This window comes from Mustela nigripes, chromosome 4 (assembly GCF_022355385.1).
Source record: "Mustela nigripes isolate SB6536 chromosome 4, MUSNIG.SB6536, whole genome shotgun sequence".
NCBI lineage: Eukaryota > Metazoa > Chordata > Mammalia > Carnivora > Mustelidae > Mustela > Mustela nigripes.
The window spans coordinates 56,467,213-56,484,013 of record NC_081560.1 but is presented as its reverse complement, the minus strand read 5'-3'; the positions used below and the strand labels follow the sequence as shown (position 1 = coordinate 56,484,013).

At 36.9% G+C, this 16,801-nt stretch overlaps 1 protein-coding gene and 1 non-coding gene across 8 annotated transcripts in view; one reads left to right on the top strand and one right to left on the bottom strand.

Moving 5' to 3' along the window:
* Positions 1 to 16,801, top strand: part of HDAC9 (histone deacetylase 9) — a 936,353-nt gene that overhangs the window by 91,957 nt on the left and 827,595 nt on the right. The window lies entirely within an intron of this gene.
* On the bottom strand, positions 5,537 to 5,663 carry LOC132017089 (U6atac minor spliceosomal RNA). Its single transcript, XR_009404166.1, has one exon. It is a non-coding gene; the product is annotated as a U6atac minor spliceosomal RNA (small nuclear RNA).

Sequence of the window (16,801 nt, the reverse complement as noted above, 5' to 3'; positions counted from 1 at the left end):
TATAAATGTATATGAATATATATGTGTTTATGTGTATAGGCTCATATATACACACATATTGCTTGTCTTGACAAAAAGTGATATAAACTGGTTTATAAAAAGATTCCCAATATTACAAGATAAAAGACATTAATAATAAGATTGTGAAATAAGAGGAAAACGATGACCAGAACACAGGATGGAGTGGAGATATTGTTCTGTAAAACCTCTACATTATCATTGAAATGGCTGTTAAATAGTACATTGAAATAAATATCACTGCTTTTCTTTTTTCTTTATCCTTCCTAATCTGCACCACAAATAGGCCAAATTACCTGTTTTTAAGATTTTCTGCATTATTACACTGCATAGGTACAGATTTCTTTATTCTCTTTTTATGAACCCCAAATTTCAAAAATTGCAAGTGAAATATTAGCAAGTAGTTATTTGGTTTCGGAAAACTAAAAAGTCTAGCTCCTTTGGCTCTTATACACATTAAGCTTGAAAGTAAATCTGGGTAGACATGTAATTGGAAGGTGAGGAAATAATTTCAAAATCCCCAAGTAAAATGGGATATGGAATTACACATTCTGATTGTGACCAATTAATCTGAATCTTGCTTCATTCTTTCTTGCCTGCATCCATTCATTCACAGCATATTTATTAAGTACCCACCATGTAAAGTTCCAGAAAAGATGTATACCCTTAAAATTTTGCTACAGCCTTAATGTTCACTGAGTCATAGTGATTTTTTTCCAGAGCTGAAGAAAGATAAATAAGATCTGTGTCTCCATCCCAGATTGGTCTGCTTCACCATTAAAATACCTTTTAATATTAATTTAAACTTTCAAATATGTATGTATCTTTATTCTCTTGTTACTCAGCTTATGAAATATTTTTTAAGAATTATTGTGGGTACCATGTCTGCCATGAAACCAGTGGCTCTACCATTTACTAGGTAAAATGTTCTCTTTTACAGGTGCGACTAGCCACTTTAGGATATGTGCCCTTAATTAGTTCCCTGACCTGCTTTTATTGTATCATCATTCAGGCCTTAGTCATCTTTTCTTCAGAGGGTTTGTACATGCTGTGTGTGTTTTTACCTGGCTCTTGGAGCTATTCTCTTTCTTGGTAGGGAGAGCCATACTATACACATCCTAGAAGAGGCAGTGAGGAAGGCTGTGGTTGCCCTTGGTTACAGCTCTCCTGTTGGAGCAGAAAGAGGCTGAGCTTTGAAGCTGGGTAGATTCATGTTTAAATCCAGTCTCCCTCACTTGCTCACTTTTTGATTTTGGACAAATTATCATTTCTGAACCATAGTTTTCTCATTTGTGAAGCATGAAGGTTATTTATCTCATGGATTTCATTCACTGTCAAACATGTACTTCCCTTTCACCATCAATAAATATTTATTGAATGCAATTAAGTGATTGTGTTTGTGGAATTACATATATCAAACTGATCATGATGATTTGTTTTACATGTTGGGTTCCTGTTATGGGCTGAATGTTCATGTCACCCCCCAAAATTTGTATGTTGAAGCTCTAGCTCTCAATGTATTGGTATGTAGATGGGGCCCTTTGAGACATAATTAAGTTTAGGTTAGGTCATGAGAGTAGGACCCTCATGATGGAATTAGCACCCTTGTAGGAAGGCCTTCCATGAACATGTACCAAGAATGGCCATGTGAGCATGTAGCAAGAAGATGGTCATGTACAAATGAGGAAGAAGACTCTTATTAGATACCAAATCTGCCAGCACCTTGATCTTGGACTTCCCAGCTTCTAGAACAATGAGGAGGGGGGTGGGAAATATATACACACAAACACACACACACATACACACACACACGAATGACCCAATAATTTGTCATAACAACCTGAACAGATTAAAACAGTTTCCTTTCTAGATTTCTTACAAACCTCTTAGAGTAAGAACTATAATTTACATTCTTGTTTAGGATCCCTAGTATTTAGTGTACTGCCTAGAACATGGAACTCAATAAATAAGTGTAGAACACAACCGAGGAGGTAGAATCCATCTTCACATTCTTCTCATCATCTATATCCTCAGTGAAGGCAGAACCCGTGATGGTTTAGACCAATAGGCTAAAAAGACCTAAAATAAAAACCTACAATTTGATCAAAAGATTCATCAGGAAAGCAGTAGGATATAATTTCTGCCATGAGGTTGGGTATGAAACAGTGGATTTAGATTCTAGCTCTGCCATTTATTAGCTCTGTTGGTGAAGGAAAGTTGTTTAACTTGACGATTCAGTTTATTCTCAAATAACCTTGGCAGACTTGTTTTGAGGATTAACACATAATAAAAGAAATGTGAAGGTTTTCCGAATAGTTTTATCACTCTGCACTATTATTTAAATATGTTTACACTGTTTCTCAATTCCTGAAAGAATGACTTTGGAATCACCCTAAGAACTCTCTTTTGAATATCATTCTTTGTTTCAAACGTATTTCCTTGTGGCAGGAAGCGATAAAAACACATGGCACAGACAGCTAGTGACTGAAGAGGAAGTTAATGGTGTTTGTTTTTCCTCTAGAATTAGTAGTTCAAAAATTAAAAATAAAATTGTGGCTTGCCAAGTTTGGAAAAGACACAGATTGCTTTGATTACAGGATTACAATGGACCTAATTTTTTGACATTAATATTTCTTTCATATTTATGAGTTGAAGTGCTTTTTAAATTTAAAGCTTTGAGGTTTTCCATTTTATTTTATAAACTGTAATGAATAAAATATCTAAATACTACTAAATACATGTGGAATTTCTTCTTTACTCTGTGGACTTAGAAACCAAGACAAGGTTTACAGAATAAAGCATTTTGAAGTCAATGACAAGCACAAATGATGCTGTTAGCATTCCATGTCTAGACTGTAATGCCTTTGAGGAGACAATGTTTTAGATGGTTTTCAGCTATAATGGGAAGAAGTAAACACAACCTTTCCCTAGCTCTATACAGAAAAAAATAAATCCAGTTGTGATTGGAAGGTATTGTTTGACTCAAAGCCAGCTCATTTTTCACCTGCACACCCGCAAGTTTGGGTCATTACTAAAGATGGTGAAAATGAGGTGGGATGAAGGGAAGGGGTCTTACAACAGAAGGCATCCAATTAAGAAAATCTACAAAAGTGACAAAGATGCTATTCTAGAAAGTTAGAAGAATTTTATCTCAGGGAGCAAATTCTGTAGTTTTGAAGGGAGAATGCAGCTATTATGAAATATCTTTCATTCAATTAAAATCAAGATTTATGTGGTTTGCTGCTGCCGTCTGAGTTCCATTTTGACTTTTGCTTAGTGACTGTCTGGTGGTTTACAAAGATTCAAATATATTTTATTATGAGCTAAGAGAGTTCCTTTGGTAAATGTCTAACTTTTTTTTTTTTTTTTTTTGTTTTTTTGGGCAAAATCCCTTGCAGTCACCTCTGCCATGAGGTGTGGCAGTGGTCGTACACCCCGGAAAAATCACTTAAAGACTTTTGAGTGGAAAGGGTCATGGGTATTTATGGTGAAGAGGAAAAGGAGGCAAAAATGTTGCAGGGGTTGTATCATTTCATTCAGGAATTAGCTTTAGAAAGATCATTGAGGAACTAGTATTTAGGAGTGGTAGATATTTTTAGATTGCATCTAAGTAAAATCATGATTTTTCTTTTAATGAGCTGGAAAGAAATCATCTAGTCCTATGTTTTCTGCATGTCATGAACTCTTATTGGGTGATGGAATCAATTTCATAGGTTGAGTTTAATCAATGGAATGGAACAGACCATATTATAAGATACCAGGGTACACATGTGTTCTAAGATTCAGTATTAACTTGGGAAAGATTCAGTATTAACTTGGGAAAATGCATTTTGTATAGATAAGTATGTTTCTATATATGTATAAATATACTTTAAAATGAAATACATTTTTGATGTGAGTAGAAGCTGAGGAAGATTGGAAGCTGCTGATGGAATCCTCTCATTTCTTAGATAGGATATTAGAAGAGGCTGGCTTCTGGTTTACTTGAGTGGGTCTCTCTGAGGTGGCTTATGTATCATCAGGTCTGTCTTCTGTTAACATCTTTGTTTTGATCACCTTTGCATCATTTATGTTTCACTCCCGTACTTAAAAATTTCTGTATTTTTGTCACTAGAAAGTGAGCCAGAGATGCTGATTCTGGGGAAATGAATCTCCAAGGAGCCTATAAGCACAATGCTGGGGGTTGGTTGCTATTGGGGATGCCAACTAGACATGAGTAGAAGCTTTCCTGTTTGCTCTATAGACAAAGCCTGTATTCTCTACCAGTTATGCCCCGTGCAAAGTTGGAATAATAATCTAATAAATGTCATCATTAGATACAGGTCTTATTTATTAGCTTCTACCACGTGTGTTAGTTCAACAAGTATTTACTGAGCTGTTTTATACCGTGTAGTTTGCCATCTAAGTACTTCCTCCTATATGTAGCTAATTAAAGTGATCCCTCACTTTGCTTGTGGGATATCCTAGCAGGTGTACTGAAGGACTTGGTGGTTTGGGGTTGTTGGTCAAAGATCCCAGAGATGCAGCTCCATGTCTTGGGATGCAGTGTGCCACGTTGGAATCCCATTATGCTTGGTCTACAAATGTTCCTGAGCCCAGCCTTTCGCATGTTTTGACACCCTGCAGGGATCAAGTCCATGTGGAAGGTTTTACTCTCTCTTGCTTTCATAACACACTGATTTTTACTGAAATTTCTCTCTGTTGTTCTTTATAAAGCATCCATGCTGGGGGATTTTACTTTTTCTTCTGATGTCTTAAGAATCAAGGCAGCAGAGCCCAGGGGGCAGACGGTCTGGATGCTATGTGTGGTTTTGTCATTCCCACACCGGTACTGCCTCTTGCTTGTTGTAGTTCCTACAGGTGATGTTCTGGTTTTTTGCCTCTCTGTCTCATGTTTTTGAAGAGTTTGTACAAAGGGTATTATTTTGTTTAATTTGGTTATTAGTTGGGTATTGGTCATACTAGTCATTGCCCAATGCAGGTGGGGTATCAGGGAGTGGTCCCCAGAGGGCACCATGAGCCTGCTGTCCTGATGGCCATCAGTACGAAGAGGGATACCCAGGAGGGAAGCCAGTGGAGGGCAACATGGAAACAGGGCCCCATTTTGTTGGTAGGTCTAGAAAAGCTGCATTTTTTCTTTTTTTGAGTCTCAAATCTTTTTAATCTTCATTAATTAATTTGAAAGATGACACATGATCATATTTCATCATTTTTACTTGCATTCTTCTTAGTAGCTTTGAACATTTTTCCATGTATTTTTTGGATTTTCTTCCTCTGTTTTGAATTCGTTTGTGCCCTTTGCATATGTTTCCTTTAGACTTTATTTTTAATTGATTTCAAGAGCTTTTTGTATATTATTGAAATTGTATTTTATCACAGTTATATATATATAACATTAAATTGACCATGTTCATCCTTCTAGAATGTACACTTCAGTGTCATTAAGTGCATTCACATTATTATTGCACAACCATTTGCCACTGTGTCTCCAGAACTTTTTCATCATCCCAAAGTAGGGAAAAAAAACAAAACCCAGCCATGATGAGAAGCCACAAAGTTGGTGCAGTGTCTTATTGTACCTGTGGCGTACAGGCCCAAGGACCTTGGCAAGGGGAGTGCTAACCTTCTCTCCTTTCATACAACAGTAGGAAAACTGGTTGAGTGATATAATCCTCTCATTGTTTTTCTGGATCCAAAGCTTCCTTGATTATTGCTACTTCACTTTAAGAGATGTATTCATACATTAAATAAACGGTGAAAAGCTGTCCTCATAGGACCATCTCACTGAGCAAATTCTGTTTTGTTGAGTCTTTATAGTTCTTACACTTTTTATTTAATCTACTGGTGTTTGATGTTTTCTTTGCTTGCCAATGTGGTATTTCCAGCTGTGCATGGAAATTAATTTTCTGTTTGAATAGACAATTCCAGGAAACTATCTATTAAGGTTATAGGAGGCAAAGAGAATGTTGTTTTACAATTTTTTTTCCCCTTGGCATTCTTGGCATTATAAGGGGAGTAAAAAGGTTGATGTTAAGAGTCCATGGTTGGCAGTTTATTTTCTGTTTTTAACTAATATTATATAAGTAAAATAAATTTTGTCATGGATCACAAAGGTGGTCAATAATAGAATGTGTTTGGCACTGAGAACTTATCCTCCATTTAACAAAAGCAGTTCTAAATAGATCTTCCATGAACTCTAAAACCTTTCTTGGGGCAAGAGACCTCTATTTCTATCTGACTCATTCTGTGGAATCTCAAAATCTGAGGTCCATAGAATCCTATCCAAAACCCCAGGGGCCAGGTGTGTTTTGGAGTTGAGGATTTATCAGATTTTTAAAAGGTATATGGAACATAATTCCTGTGTTAATGTCATGTCACTTTTTTTTAAGATTTCTATTATTTATGAGAGAGAGAGTGTGCATGAGCAGTGGGGGAAGGGCAGAGGGAGAGGGCAAAGCAGACTCCCCACTGAAGTGGGGCTGATCCCAGGACCCTGAGATCATGACCTGAGCCCAAGCAGATGCTTAACTGACTGTGTCATGTCACTTTTAATGGATTTGGGACAGTTCCTCATAATAAAATCATTTAATGTTTATTTCTGCAGTGAAATTCGTGGATAAGAATACTAAATGAGATAAAGATAATAAATAGCTTCCTATTTGTTGAGGCAGGTTTGTGTTGCCAGATGAACTTCGAGTTGCTGTCAAATGAATTATGAAAAATTTTTGTTCTTTATTATCGTGGATAAGGGACAAATAAAATTTTACTTCTATTTTAGGGACTTCCAACTGCTGTGGTTCGAAGTGGTATGGCTCCATGCTCCAGCCATGCCTGCTTCTCCTCTGCTCCACTCAAGATCTGGACTTAGCATTCTCAATATTACAGATATTTTTGTTTCTGGGGCTCTGTTCCTATTATTTAGTGATTCTTTTGCTGTATTTAATCTCTTGTTTTTCAGCAGTTCTGTGCCTGGGTTATGATCCTGAATATCTAGTTTGTTTGCCATCATGGTAAATGTCTCCTCTCACCCTTTATGAATATACATGTATATATGTGTGTGTCTCTTTCTATATGTATACATATATATGTATGTGTATACATTTATATGTCTATATGCGTGTGTGTGTGTGTGTGTTCTTCATTGTTTTTATTCTTCTGCACTGGTTATTTTCAGTACTTGAAGTGCCTTTTCCTCTACTCCCATTGAATTTATCCTGTACCGCATCATTGACTAAGCCAATTTACTTTCTTCTTCTGTTATATTCTCTGTCTTCCCTTAGAGCTTTGTATCTACCTTTGTTCTATATGCAATATGTTGCTCCTTAATTATTACAATAATTATCTCTCTCATCTTAGACTGTAAGGCTTCTGGGTGCAACACCTCTTGGTATGTCTACTGCCTTACACAGTACTTGGCACAGCACAGATTCCAAGATTTTTCATCCCCAAATAAACAGAAGATGTGTATTTGGAGGTGATCGGGTGAGAATGGGGACTAGGGAGAAAGGGATGTGCAGTGGAAATAAATTCGTGAGGGGGACCTGGGGAGCTTAGTCAGCTAAGTGTCTGACTCTTGATTTTGGTTCAGGTCATGATCTCGGGGTTGTGAGACCAAGTCTGGTGTCAGACTCTGTGCTGGGGATGGAGCCTGCTTGGGATTCTCTCTGCCCCTCCCTCCAAATTCGTGCTATCTCCCTTTCTCTTTCTCTCTCTCTCTCACTTTCTAAAAAGAAAGATAGAAAGAAATTTGTGAACAAGACAGAGTATTATAGAGTAGCAATGCTTATGTTTATCTAAAATGAACACAAGGAGTAGAAAACTAAAAGATTTATATAGTTTGGGGAATTGGGAAAACTTCAGGAAGGAGTTGAAGCTGGAGACAAACCTTGGCAGGGGGATGGAATTGAGGTAGGCAAAGAAGAGTGCACAGTGCTTTCCAGAGAAGGTGGGTGCATTGTGGAAGGGATGGGTCTGGATAAGTGGGAAAAGATAGTTAAGTTTTTGGCCAGTTACAATATAAGTTCTAAATTAGGAGAGTGATAGAAGGAACAGGTCAGGAGGGCAAGTAGGGCTGGATTATATAGAACAATATATTGTAAGAAAAATAATTGGATCTATTTAGAGTAAGATGTCTTTGTGAATAGTAATAGAACAGGAATGATATGTTAAAAACAATTCTGAAAATAAACGTGTCCACAGCATATCCAGTGATGTGGAACTGAAGGATGAGGAGGGGGCTGGTTTACATCCTTGTGCTGAAAACCAGAAGGAGGTCATAAAGACCTGAATTAAGATGATGGGAATGAGACTGCGAATTGAGAAAAAGGAGTGTGACGTTTGAAAAGTAAAACCGTGATGTGATGGTTAATCTGACATCAATTTGGCTAGGCCACTGGGTACCAAGATTGTTGGTCAAACATTACTCTGGTGTTTCTGTAAGGGTAACATTTCTGTTACTCTGTTCTGTTCTGAGAGTAACATTTAAATTTGTAGACTGAATGAAGCAGATTGAGCCTCCACAATGTGGGTGGACCTCATCTAATTCATTGAAGACCTGAATAGAACATGGGGCTGACCTCCCTCAAATAAGGGAGAATTCTGCCCTGCAGCCTTTGAACTAGAACCTTTTTTCTTCCTGGTTCTTCTGAAGTCTGCTGACTTTTAGCTTCAAGCTCAGGCACCAGCTCTGCTGATGACGGACTTACCAGCCTCCGTATTGCGTGAGCTGGTTCCTTATAATAAGTCTCTGTTTCTTGGAGAACTCTGACTAATACACGTAGGCCAGGGAGACCGACTGGATCCAGATGCTACAGGTGAGGGAGGAATTAAAGATGATTTAAGATTTGGGGCTGAGAATTCTGGAGGATCATACTAGTAGCAACAGGGGAAGTTGGAACTGGAACAGGCAGTCAATTCTGAGAGAGCCTATGTTCGGTTTTGGTTTTGTTGACTCTGAAGTGGTATGGGAGATTCCAGTGAAATTATCTGAAGCGCTTGTAGTAAGGTAGGTAGCTTGGGTGGGTTGGGCGGAGTTTGGCAACTTGGAATCCTGGACAAGTCCGTGAACAGAGGTCACCTGGCAGAACAGAGCCCACAGGGGAGTGAGAGAGAGGAGCAGAGGGTCAGGTGGAAAGTAGGAACCTAGAGAAGATAGAAGAGTCTGTACACAAAAACCTAGTTGGTGACAGAGTTCACTCTTGACATGGGTTTGTCGGTCTCCTGTGTGAGTGTAAGTTCCACGAAGGCAGTGGTTTCCCTGCTCCTATTTCCCCAGTTCTAAATGTTGTGCTTTGGATTTGTGAGATCTCTAGGTGATTACTTCACTTTTATTTTTCACCTTAAATGAAAAATGAAACAGAAATTAGGATTTTTTTGCTCTAATCTTGACTTGGCATTTAAGTAGACATATAGAATCCAGTTTCTCATTTTAATTCCTAGGACTTTGATTTATTTTTCCAAAAAAAATGAAGGTTGGTTTAAGGACTTTTAGGACTTTTTTTTTTACAGCTGAAAAATTCTGGGAAAAGTATGTACATGTCAAAAAGTTGTTCTAAGCTGCAGAAGTGGCCTTGGGTAAATTCATAAAATAAATTTTATAGCAAGTCTTTCTCATCACTTTTTGGGAAGTTTTTATTAATTTAATATTAATCAGAATATTTTAACATATTAAATAAATCGAATTTTTAATGTAACTTTGTCTAAAAGCATCTTTGAACTGATACATTTCCTCCTAAATATTAAAAGTGTGTTTAAAAATCTCTTTATAGAGGGCCTAATCCTATTTTATATAGCTTTAAATTAACATAGCTATAAAAAAACAGAAAATGAAAACACACAAGCAGAATTTTTCCTTAAACTCCTATGCTGTAAAGAAATTTCAGTTGTTTTTTTTTTTTTTTTTAAAGATTTTATTTATTTACTTGACAGAGAGAGATCACAAGTAGGCAGAGAGGCAGGCAGAGAGAGAGGAGGAAGCAGGCTCCCTGCAGAGCAGAGAGCCCAATGCGGGACTAGATCCCAGGACCCTGAGATCATGACCTGAGTCAAAGGCAGCAGCTTAACCCCCTGAGCCACCCAGGCACCCAAGAAATTTCAGTTCTTATGGCATTTTTATTCTATTACACAGTATTCTAACTTTTAAAATCTTCTCATGGAATCAACTTATTATATGAGAAGAATCACTGATTACGACCCTGGAGGATTACCACGCCTTACACAGCATTCTACTGCACCTCCTCATATGTTTCTAGATGTGTGCTATAATTTCATAAAATCTCATAATACCTGTTCTTAATCAGTTTTGGGTATTTGATCAATGTGTGATATTTACATTGTAGTTTATATCCTTTAACAATTTTTTGACTGTACAATTTGAAATATAATGAATTTCTAAGAAGTTTAAAAAATATGATCTTTCTATATGTTGATATAATATATGTGATACAGAAACTATTGAACAGATGGGGAATAGGTGCCATAAGCTTTAATCCAAAGGCATTAAAATACTAACATAAGTAAGATGTTTTCTTTATTAAATGGAACTTGTGCCCCCAGGATAAGCATTGTGAGTTAGATATGGTTTGTAATTCTAATTGTCTGCCTTCATCCTTTCTGGTATGTAAGGCCACGCTGTCTGTGGTCATTCTTTCTCAGTGACCGTCTCTGTGCAAATTCCATCTGAAGACAAACCATAATCTCACAAAACAAACTGAGGGTTGCTGGGGGAGGGAGGTAGGGAGAGGGTGTTGGGTTATGGACATTGGGGAGGGTATGTGCTATGGTGAGTGCTGTGAAATGTGTAAAGACCTATACTTCTAGGGCAAATAATACATTATATGTTAATAAAAATAATTAATAAGAAAAAAATTCCATCTGAAAATAACCTGCCTTTAACTAACAAAGTGCTGATTCTTTTTGGTATTTAATGTCTCTTTTGTTTGCTTTGCTCTTCTTAATTGAGGACAGTTAATAGGTGTGAATTCTCTCAGGAAATAGACAATGTAACAACAATAAACAGATATGTAATTTTCTGATACAGTTCCTCTACCTACAAAGTAATATCTAGAAATATTGCCTAATTCCAGTATGATACTTGAAAATTATTTATTTTTACTTCCCAGAGATCCCAAATTTCTAGATTTCTTATGAAGGTGAGTAATTTATCCTTGAATTTATTTTACTTTTGTGTATATTTATATGCAAGTCACTTAGTCATTCTTGTTGGTCAGCTGACATCTTAGTTGTTTGCGTTGTGTATGGGCATGAAGATCTGCTCTTACTGTTTGCTCTGTGGTCAGGTATAGAAGAGATTAAAAAGTAAAAAATAATATATTTGGGAACATAAAAAAGCATTAGCAAAACTTTTGTGACATCTCTGCTCCATTTATAGGTCACACTAATGACTGCTTTGCTTCTCAGTAATTTTCCATTTGTAACATTTTATACCTGGATACACAAATGTAATGCAATTGAACAAGAAAACAATTATCTGTCTGGTGGAAATAATGTACTTATCTCATTGAAACAATTGACTTGTTTAAAAATACACAGAAGTTCTGCTCAGACTGCGGTTACCTGTAATTTGTAGAGAATTTCCAGGAAGAATTAAAATCCTCTGATATAATGGGATCAGCTATTGAATCCATTGGTTGTGAAGGTTAAATTTCCATTCAGAATTTCCCTGCCATGTAAACCTCTATTTGGAATCATTTTGGTTTTGAGAGCTTTTTTCAGTGATCTCTGAGTTTTGGCTGGATCCCTGGAAAACTGCATGCAAAGGCTGTATCTTCCAGTGAAAGCTTCATGTTGACTTGTGGGTTCTGTGTCAGTGGAACGTTTCAGCACTTTTTGGCCTGGCTCAAATGTTTCTTGGCATTTTCTGAGGAGTTTGGCCCATACCATCTATACGATCACACTGGATTCTGGATAAACTCTTAAAGCCATCATTCATCTACAAGCTAATTTTGGATTTTATTGGGTTTTGGAAGTGGACTAATACCATTAGGCAATTGAGGATTCAATATTTTGAATAATATTTCCAAGGACATACCTACTTTAAAAATAATACAAGAAAAGACTACTTTTCCCTTAGTACAGTACTAACTCTTCTTGTATCTGATCTTCTCACAGAGGTCAATGTCCTGTTTTAATTTCTTAGTATATTATTTTCTCTCTTCACCAGGTTCTGAAGTTACTGTAGATCAACATTTTCTTCTTTCTGAAAGAGAGGTTTCTCTGGCTCTGGGTTGACTTCAGTCTTAGGATGTGGGACTGATGTGGGTTTTCATTTTTCACATTGAAAGTACTGCCAAAGCTAGTTAATTTTAGTTGTAACATCACAGAATGTTGGTGCCCATAGGTGCCATGCAGATGGCCTTGTCCGGTCCTCTCATTTTACATTCAGGAGCTGGGCCCAGTTACTTAGTTGGCACAGGAAGCTTTGGCTGGAACTTATGACCACTTTATAGCAGAGCTGGTCTATGGGACCATTTCTCTGCCCCAAGTAATGCTTAGGATCTGCCCCTGTTCCTGTCTCAGATTTTGTATCTTTAGGTAGTTTTCCTTAATGCTTTTAAAATAAGTCCATACTTCCTGTGAATTTGGAAGACCAGCCAAATAAATAAATAAATAAATAAATAAATAAAATAAAATAAAATAAAATTTTGTTTTACATTTGGTTGGGATTTCAAAGTGTTATATACTATGCCGTTTGCTTCACATTTGGAACCATCAAGAAATAAACGTAGGATAGAGAAAGGGGACAAAATTACTGCCTTCTTACGAATAATGCTGGACTTTGGACCATATGTTGGACTCAAGGCTGCAGCTGGCTTCCCGAGCCTCCCACAGCTCTGTACGGAACTTAGACACCCAGTCACAGATGGAGAAGTGTGGAGCGCAGGTCCCTGTCCTACCCCTATGCAGGACCACTCTCAGGAAGGGCCGTCCGGGGCTGCACCTCTGAGAGACCGCACTGGAAGCCAAGGCCTGCCACCAGGGTTCTTTCCGAGGACTCTGGCCAATGAGAGCAGCCCTCCATTGATACATAGGAAGCCCCTCTTTTCAAGTAGGTCATTTTCTGGTGTCATTGTCTTGTCTTCTTTTTTTCTTGCCTTTCTATTCCTGCCTCCCGTTCTGATACCAGTGTTGTTTACATTTTTCCTTCTGCATCATGAGTCATGCCCCCCGTTATTCTCCTGAATAGAGTTGAAAAAGCAAGGGTAGTGAATTCAGCCTAGGAAAATGACCATTTTCATTTGAGTAAAATAAATGGGAATTAAGCAGGGCTGGTGAGAGTGCTTTAAACATATGCTCAGAATATTCTCAATAACGGGAAATGAAGAACTCTTCTCTGTCTTCATCAGGGTATTCTTCTGATATTTTTAAGAGAAAGCTGGGGGAAGACTTTCACCTGTCAATTTGCTGTCTTTGCTTAAGCTCTGCAGCATGCACCATTATATTTTAATAAATTCATTCCCATGTATCTATAGGCAGAGTCAAATGATCTTATTTTGTTTTGCTTTTGTCTTCTTCCAGGTCTGAATTGAGTAAAATTTCAAGTCACAGATCTGTCTTGGCATTTTTAGTTGAGTTTTAGTTTTATGTAGGTTAAGTAGCTACTAGATTTCATGACTCCCCCTCCCCCAGATATTTGTTAAGTGATCATCTCTTCTTTACCTTATACATTAACAGTTTAAGTAGTTACCTGCGGCAGCCTAGAGAACCTGTAACAGTATCCTTCCTATTAAGGGATTTTTTTCCTTTAGGATTTCTTGCCTTGTAAAACATGTTGCACCTGTGTGTAGACACTGACTCCATTCAGAGGTCAATTAAATGTAATCAAACATGGTAATGTTCTGGACGCTTGCAGATTCCCCCCCAGTATGATGCCCACTTGGCTTTAGCTTCCTTTCAGTGGGTTGGAGGGCATTTAGATAAAAAGGTACTGAATGGCAGAGTGGATTTCAGATTTTAAGTTTTATGATGTTAAGATTTAAGATGTTTCGGTGCCTTCTTGGCATTGAGACCATCACCTGTAAAATTAATTGTTTCTGAAGAAGTGGTCGAACAGACATTGTGTGAATCACCCACTCAGTGGGCCTGGCAAGTTTCTGTTACAGTGAGAACTGAGAAGTTGGGACACAGGGAGTAGGACCGAGATAGTCATGGTGCACAATGGGAGGCATTGGGCCAGAGGAGTCTCACAGTGGAGACCAAAGGACCTGACTTGAAACTCAGTTCCACCAACTGACTTTCACAATGTCTCTGCTGCAGTTTGTTCATCTGCACAATGGGCATACTAATTAATGCTGTCGCCTTCAAAAGTCTGGTGAGAATTAAGTGAAATAAATACCTGGAAGGCACTTTAGAGCAGTGTCTGAAACATCATATGTGCTTTATATTATCTTAGCTGTTGAATGGTCTTCACATTCCTAATTGGGCTAGTGGATCAGTGTTTACCTGTATTTTTAAGAGTTTTTCTTAGAACACTGTTTTTTAGGAAAACTGGACTACAAAGATCTTCTGTGAGGTAGTTGGGTATTTTCAAGGAATGCAGAATAATCTACTACCCAGGGGGCATAAAATACCCCAGGGAGAAAAATTTTCTAATACAGTGTGTATGTGTTTGTGTATATGATGTGTTATATGGACATGTCATGTAAAAAATAGAGAAGGAAGAGTTTTGGGGGAACCTAAAAGTTTTACTGTAGTTTATATAATAATTAACTTGGCTACATCAATATCAGGAAAATAATTAGAATAACAGATTATGTTGAGTGCCTAAAGAAATATGTTTGACAACTTTTAATTTTCTTTCCTCCTACACACCACTTCCTAGTTTCTTTCTGGCACACCAGATGTGTCTCAACACAGTGGCTGATCCTGGTAGAGTTGTGTGAACACCCGTGGCATAACAAATTTTCTCATTTTTATTCCATTTAATGAAACTGAAATGAGAAGGAGCACTGTATGTTGCAAATGATGCTATACAGATTTAAGGTGTAGCTTGCCCTTTCTCCAGACCTCTGCATCAGTGTCTCCTTTTTCTTTTTCAGTGTTCCTTTTTAAAGCTAATATTAAAGTTTGTATGCAAATGATGAATGTACACAAACAAAGCTGATTGTAACCCTGCTTTTTGTTGTTAGACACCAGTGGGCTACTGTTGGTGCAAAGGAGTTAAGAGGGATTGACTGGTGGGGGAAAGTGAAAAAAAATTAGTCATGGGGAAATTTTATTTTGTCTTTTTACTCTCTTTCCTGTTTTCTAGCTTCTTTGAATGGACCAATTAACTAGAGTTTTTTTAGCTTAAACTCAGCTTTAGTCCTTGATCTCCATGGAACGAATACTTTCCATAGGCATTTTTATTTTGTCTTTCATTTACTTACTGTAGTAATTTTCCCATTATTTTTAGCCTTTTCTCCATTTAAATGCCAGGGCATGTACTACATTTCAGAAGCTGTAATTTTCTTTCAGAGAAATTAATTTTGTTTTTAGCTTTGGCCTTATATATGATCCTTGTGTCTTCTAGTTTTGAACGTCTACCAATAATTTATCTAACCATTAAAAAAAATGTTTAATTATAGAATAAATAATATTACCAACAGAAGGGAGATATTTCTCACCATACCAATCTGTGCAGTTTGCTTCCTTTTGGTTTCACGTCATATTCAGCTTCAATTTAAAATGCCCATGGGTGCCTGGGTAGCTCAGTGGGTTAAGCCACTGCCTTTGGCTCAGATCATGATCTCGGGGTCCTGGGATCGAGTCCTGCATCAGGTTCTTTGCTCAGCAGGGAGCCTGTTTCCCTCTCTCTTACTCTCTCTCTGCCTGCCTCTCCATCTACTTGTGATTTCTCTCTGCCAAATAAATAAATAAAATCTTAAAAAAAAAAGAAAAAAAATAAATTGCCCTTTTCATGTATTATACTCTTTAATGAATGGTTTCCATGAGTGGTTTTCCGATAATCAGTAGTTGACTTAATCATTCCTCTGATGTTAAAGATTTAGACTTATAATGTTTTGCTACTATAAATTACGTCACCACAAAAATCTGTTCAAATATTCCCTTTTTTGGTGGGTGGTTGTTTATTCGATTTAAGCTTTCTGGCTTGACATTATGATGTTAAAAGTTTCAAATAATTTCATGGGTCAAACGATGTGACTTTTAAAAAGATGCCTTTTGAAGTATTTTGTCAAGTGCTTTCTACTGTAAATTGCCAACTGTAATGTATGGGCTTATCAGTTTTATTTTTCTAAGAATTAGGACAGTGTTGTATAACTTGGATAATTCTATTCTTAGACTTTATATTTGTTAGTTAAATGTAAAATGGTATTTCAGCATTGCCTTAATTTGCCTCACTTTGGTAAATAAAATGCTTGAATGCTCTCTTTTTTTTAATGTGCACTTAATAATTTGATTCCCATGTGTATGTCCATGTTATTTCTTTATTTTTCTTTTTTATTTTGTTTTTCTGTCAGATTGTTTATCCCCTCTTTTAACATAGAAAAAAACCTTTGATATCTTGTATTTATAAATATTTCTGCAATATGTTATTTTCCTTTTACCACAACTATTACTTTTCTTAGTAAAAGTTAAAGATTAAACTGTTACAAAAATTTTACATCTTTTTCTTTTTTTTTGACTCAAGGTTTAGAAAGCTATTATTCTTTCAAAAATACTCAATTTTATTTCTTGCTAATTTTTATAAACAAGATCATATATTTATACATATATATACAGTCACACGCATACAAAATGAAAGAGGAGACATATTATGCATGTG